Source organism: Lactuca serriola, chromosome 6 (assembly GCF_051521515.1).
Source record: "Lactuca serriola cultivar US96UC23 chromosome 6, Lser_US96UC23_V15, whole genome shotgun sequence".
Taxonomy (NCBI): domain Eukaryota; kingdom Viridiplantae; phylum Streptophyta; class Magnoliopsida; order Asterales; family Asteraceae; genus Lactuca; species Lactuca serriola.
In genome coordinates this window covers 70,656,260-70,663,443 of record NC_136413.1, presented here as the reverse complement: position 1 = coordinate 70,663,443, position 7,184 = coordinate 70,656,260, and the positions used below count along the sequence as shown (strand labels likewise).

General features: G+C 26.6%; 2 long non-coding RNA genes across 2 annotated transcripts; one reads left to right on the top strand and one right to left on the bottom strand.

Moving 5' to 3' along the window:
* Positions 1-3,621: 3,621 nt before the first annotated feature.
* On the bottom strand, positions 3,622-5,752 carry LOC145058685 (uncharacterized). The gene is made up of 3 exons (XR_013686472.1): positions 5,482-5,752; positions 5,253-5,349; positions 3,622-4,053 (listed from the first exon to the last, which is right to left on the bottom strand). It is a non-coding gene; the product is annotated as an uncharacterized LOC145058685 (long non-coding RNA).
* A 410-nt stretch (positions 5,753-6,162) lies between these two features.
* LOC145058415 (uncharacterized) lies at positions 6,163-6,890 on the top strand. The gene is made up of 2 exons (XR_013686381.1): positions 6,163-6,348; positions 6,433-6,890. It is a non-coding gene; the product is annotated as an uncharacterized LOC145058415 (long non-coding RNA).
* The last annotated feature ends 294 nt before the right edge of the window (positions 6,891-7,184 follow it).

Here is a 7,184-nt window from a genome sequence, read left to right as displayed (position 1 = left end):
TCCATATAAATCATATCTAATTAGATACATATAATCCCATGTAATTAAGCACACAAGAGCAACAACTGAATTGAGAACGCAAAATAAATATTTTCCACATAAATTCTATGTGATTAGATACATATAATCACATGTGATTATATGCATTTAATCATATATGATTTATGTGGATAATATTTATCTTTGTGCTCTCGATTCACTAGTTGTTTTTGTATATATAATCATATGTGATTATATGTATCTAATAACATATGATTTATATAGACATCATTATTTTTTGTCCGTATAATCATATGTGACTAGATACATATAATCACATATGATTATACGTATTTAATCACATATGATTACAGTAGACAAAGAACAATTATTAAATCGATAATGTGACAACGAATCTTGTCCACATAAATCATATATGATTGGATACATATAGTCACATGTGATTATATGTATTTAATCAGATATGATTTATGTAGACAATATTTATTTTTACAGCTTAGACTGAATAATTTCTTTTGTGTAATTAATCACATGTGATTATATGTATATAATCACATATGATTTGAGGTGGACATGATTCATTTTTTCTTTCTCGATTCAATAGTTGTGCTCATGTACTTAATTACATATGATTATACATATAATCACATGTGATAAATTACATGAGAACAATTATTGAATCGACAAAGCAAAATTGAATTATGTCTACATAAATCATATGTGATTAGACATGTGATTATATGTATTTAATCACATATGATTAATTTGGATAAAAATTTGTTTTCACGTTCTTGGTTCAATATTTGGATAAAGATTTGTTTTCGTATTTTCTATTCAATAATTTTTCTCATGTATTTATTAATATATGATTATATGTATTTAATCACATATGATTCAATATTTGTTCTAGTGTATATAATCACATGTGATTATATATATATCTAATCGCGTATGATTTATATGGACAATATTCTTTTTGTTCATATAAATCATATGTGATTAGATACATATAATCGCATGTGATTAGATACATTTAATCACATATGATTAAAGTTGAGAAAAACAATAATTGAATCGAGAACATGCTAACGAATCTTGTCCACATAAATCATATGTGATTGGATACATATAATCACATATGATTATATATATATATATATATATATATATATATATATATATATATATAACCACATATGATTTGAGGTGGACAAGATTTATTTTTGCCTTCTCGATTCAATAGTTGTGCTCATGTACTTAATCACATACGCTTATACATATAATTACATGTGATAAAATACATTAGAACAACTATTGAGTCGACAAAACAAAAATGAATTGTGTCCACATAAATCATATGTGATTAGATTCATTTAATCACACGTGATTAGATATATTTAATCACATATGATTAATTTGGATAAAGATTTGTTTTCATGTTCTTGGTTCAATATTTGTTGTCGTGTATACAATCACATATGATTGTATGTATCTAATCACATATGATTTATATAAACAAGGTTCGTTTTCATATTTTCCATTCAATAGTTTTTCTCATGTATTTAATCACATCTAATTATATGTATTTAACAACACATAGTTAGTGTGAACAAAGATTTGTTTCCGTGTTTTTGATTCAATGGTTGTTCTCATATATATAATCACATGTGATCTTATGTGTCAAATCACATATGATTTAAATAGACACAATTATTTTTTCTCCATATAAATCATATGTGATTAGATACATAAAATCACATATGATTAGATGTATTTAGTCACATATGATTAAAGTTGACAAAGAACTATTATTGAATCGAGAGCGCAATAATAAATCTTGTCCACATAAATCATATGCGATTCAATAATTGTTCTCGTGTATTTAAATACATATAATCACATAAATCATATGTGATTATATGAATTTTAATCACATAAATCATATGTGATTAGATACATATAATCACATGTGATTATTTTTTATGTGGACAATATTCATTTTCATATTTTCAATTCAAGTGCTGTTCTATTGTATTTAATCACATATGATTATATGTGATTAAATATATATAATCATCCATAGTCAATATGATTTTATGTGGTTAGAATAAAATTTTCTTTCTCTGTTATTTATTTGTGTTCTTGTGTATATAATCACGTGTGATTATATATCTAACCACACATGATTTATATTGACGCAATTTGTTTTTGCGGTCTCGACTCAATAGTTATTTCTCATATATTTAATCATATTTGATTATATATATATATATATATATATATATATATATATATATATAACCACATGTGATTAACATACAATTGATGTTGAAAATTGAATTCTACAAGCTCATGTATATGAACCATATTCTTTATTTGATATAGAATAATGACAAAAATGGACCTTATGATTTGCGAATTTTATAGTGTTTAGTCAAAAATTGAAAACTTTTTAAATTTTGGTTCTTAATTTATGTTATTTTTTATTTTAATATTTATTTTTAGTTTTCATATTATTTCTAATCATTATTTGAAGTTTTAAAGGACATAAGAAAAATCAATTTTGTAACAAAAAATTTAATAATCATAAAAAAATACGAATACGTTTGTTTATTTGTTTGTTTGTTTGTTTTTATTGTAATTTACTCTTGCATATATTAAAAGTAACTAAAACATAAATGATGTTTTTTTTGTAAAGCACATTGAAGATCCATAATTCTATAGATCCATATAATATGGTCCACTCTTACATTCATTTATATTCTAACATAATTTATATAAAATAGAAATTTATACAGTCCATTGATAATTTAAAATGTAAAATTCACAACTTAATACAATCAATTTATACTAATTCACAAATTCTAAGAATTATCAAACTCTACCACCACTAACACCACCACAGGCCGCCACCAACCACATGTGCCAACATTGAAACCATCATTCCTTACAAATCAGATCTGTGTATAAAGTAATGCAATGAGAAGTTAAATACTACATTCATAGTTTTATAAACCTGCTAATTTACTCATTTTGAATTTAATACAAAACAGTTATAAAAAACTAATTCATTCTTATATAAGTATACAACACAAAAAATAAAAATACTCACAACAACATTTATACAAAAATTCATACATAAACCATTAATATTTTAACACAAAATTTATTTAAAAAAATCACAGTAAAATGTAGTCAATTCACAGTTTAATATAGTCAATTACCGTTTAATACATAAAATGTACATCATAATATATTAAATTAACAATTTAATAGACATATATGTCATATTCTTAAGTTGAACATTTATACATTTACATGTGGTGGCTAGTGTTACGTTCAAAGTTTAATTTACATAATATTCACAATTTAAATTTTATATATTTTATTTAAAATTAGAGAAAATCATATATGTGTATAATGTTTCTTTCTTCATATATTTCATAAGCAAACACAAAACTAATTTATAAAAAAATCACAATTTAATACAATCAATTCAAAAGCTTAATACATTCAATTCATAGTTTAATACATTCAATTCACAGTTTAATACACAAAATTCACAGCTTAATACAATAAATTCATAATTTAATACATAAAAATTATATATTCACAGCCATATTCTAAACTTAAAACTCACATTTATACGTTCATATTTGGAGGAATGTTTGTGTATTAAATTGTAAATTTATTATATTAAGTTGTGAATAAAATTTACAACTTAATACACAAAATTCACAATTTAATACAATACCTTTATAACTCATTGGCAAGTATAATCTCATATTTCAGTGTATAAATAGCTCGTTCACAGTTTAACACATAGATAAATTATCACTTATTTAAGAGGCAAACATCAAAATAAAAACATATACATGACTCATAAAAAGATGATAACTTATCTTAAATCAACGAAGAAGATGAAGATGAGTGAGAAATATAACATATCTTTACTCTACCACCACCGTTAGCATCAACACCGCCAACTACCATATATTGCCATCAACCACCATAACCACCAACCATCTATGCCAAAACCACCAACATCTTTCCCTAAAAAATCAGATTTGATATAAAAAAAAATAGAATTCACAGTATAATTCATCATTTTAGACACTAATTCCCAACTTAATTCAACATTTCAGACACTAATTTACAACTTAGTGCATCAAAAAATACACATTTACAGCTTAATAACTTACATATTCATAAATTAATACATAAAAACACATATTCACATTTTAATACACTATATTCACAATTCATTTACATGTATAAAATTTAGATCTGGATAAAAAAAGTCAGAATTCACAATTTAATACAACATTTTAGACATTAATTCAAAGTTTAACTCATTATTCAAAACGCTAATTCACAAAATAATGCATAAAAATCAGAATTCATAGAATAATATGCATTTCAAACACTAGTTCACAACTTAATACAAAACTTTAAACACTTATACATAACTTAAAACCTTTCAGATCTTGTTGAGGCATTTCATCAAACACCTTGTGTGTGCATTGTTTCCACAGCTTAATATAATATTCTAGACATTAATTCACAACTTAATAACAGACAAATTCACAAATTAATACAAAAAAACACATATTCACAGCTTAATAAATTTGAGAATTTCGTTGAGACATTTCATCAAACACTTTGTGTGCACCAAAAATAATTTATTCAAAATGATAGAAAATCATATTTATACATAATGCTTCTTTTCCAAACATCAAATAAATAACATCTACATATATACGGATTTGGATATTAAATCGGATATCCAAAATTGATGATTTGCAGACATAAACTTCCTTTTATTAATGTGTTTACTTTGGCAAAGAAATTAAGACCACCATTAACTTCGTAACACAATTAATAAACAAAAAAACTAAAGCAATATTATATACTTTAGCATTAGTAGATCATTACAATGACTTTTGAAGTTATTTCCTCTCGCTTAGTGCACCTCTGCTAACTTTTTAGTATATACTTTGCAAACAAACAAAAAATAAACTAAATCATTATTTTGTAAACAAATTGAAGTCCACAATGAACTTTTCAAATAAACTAAATCTGACATCACAATTAACTTGGCATATAAATTAGAAAAAAGTTAGCATTGCCAACAGACTAATATCACGATGGTTTCATCACTTAAAGAACATGAACAAAAAGAGTAGAAAAAATATCATTCCATCTAAAATCAACAGCTATTAACCTAATAATAAATTAGGTTGATGTAATACCTGGAATTGAACACAACTTGTGCTTGTGATCTAGAAACTTGATAAACTTTTTTTATTTTATTCCTTCTCATATTCCATATCGTCACTTTACAAGGATCTAAACATTGGATCAAAAGTTTTTATTTAGTAAACAATTGATGTCTAAAATTTCTTAATCACAGTTCAATAGTTTTTGTTTAATAAACAATCGATGTCTAAATTCTCTCCATTACAGAGTTCGATCATATACCTCACTCTTCGGTTTAGATTTGAGTTGTCGAAGGACGGAGACTACAGTGAAGAAGAGGAGCAACAACAGTGGAGACTGCAACTAGCAGAGAAGGGCAACGAGAGTGATTTTGGTCAGACTTTAAACTTCAATTTAGATCCGATTTGTTGGAGGAGGAAGACGTCGGCGAAGAAGAGGAGCGGCGACAGTGAACGTCACGATTGATGGAGAAGGACGGTGGTGGTGGATTTTGGTCTAGTGGTAGAGATAGCAAAGTGGAATGGGAGAGTTGAGATTTTCTCGAATGATGAAAATGAAGGAAAAAGAACGACGTATAAGATAGGGGAAAGGGATTATGCAAATTGGCTAGTTATTTTACCATATTTACAATAATGCCACCGTTTATTTGTAGCTTAAAAATGGTTCTTAGTTCTTAACTTTTAATGGTTCTCATTTGAACCTCTCTCTCTCTCTCTCTCTATATATATATATATATATATATATATATATATATATATATATATATATATATATATATATATATATATATATATATATATATATACTTTTGGCAATTTTATTCATTTGTTTTATTTGTTTATTTGTGCATGTTTAATTGCGTCTCATTTTTAGTATGTTTCTTTTTGTGGCATTATTTACATTGTTGTGGGCACGTGTTGTTTTTATGTTGTTTCACCGCTATTTGACCCAATCGGATTCCGATTTGTGTAAACGAAGCTACTCGACTCCCCCACCTTTCACTCTTCGTCTTCTCTCATATGCATCACCACCTACCAGCACCTCAATTTCCATTCCTCTGGATGCTTCCCACGGAGATGGACAACGCATCTTATCATCTTCCCCAGATTATGATTCAGATACCACCAGGTTAGTTTAATCCCTACGCTAAAAGTATTTTCTGAGCACCGATTCCTAAAAACCATATTCCAACCTTTCCTCTTTTCCTATCAGCAATCCCTAAAACCATTCTACCGTCGATTGTGCCATCGGTCGTCTTTTGCCGCTATGAAGGTTCTGATAATCGGCAACGATTCTATCAAATAGTTCAACATCGATGTCCTTTCAGCCTCTGTTTATTGTTTTTTTTTTTTTTTTGAAAAATACAAAATTCTAATTGAAAGAAAATGAAATAGTTGAGGCCAGGAGAGAAGGTAAAGAAAAAAGTTTGGAGGTTGAAAATTTGACTAAATTGGACCTCCAACAAGAATATAAGATTAAATGGTTAAATGATGGTGATAAAAACTCAAAAAAAATCACAAGTTTTGTCTTGTAAGATTTGTGGTGTTGTATAAACAAGTCTAGATATCTCAGTTAAAAGTTGAACACTATGGTCGAAGTTGGTAGTTATTTCAGATTGATGTACATGTTGTTTTGACAAATTGGCTTAATTTCTTATGATAATCATATTAGATCTGGTTGTCATTGATTATTGCATTATATTTTGTGCAAGAAACGTGAAAGGGGGAAGTTATCATAAGATAAAAATCTCTAATTCTGATTTTGAGATTGACTTTTACAGATGAGGTTTTATTTTTATGTTGTGTTTGGTCGTATTATAATTCGACATGCTTTTTTCGGTTTGTCTATTTTTCCTGGATTCGATTTATTTGGGTTGAACTTTATTTAGAATAAGGTTCTGATTTCTGTTATAGATTAATTAGTTTTCATTTCCGGAAACAATTCTCCTCTTCAATTGTTGTTTA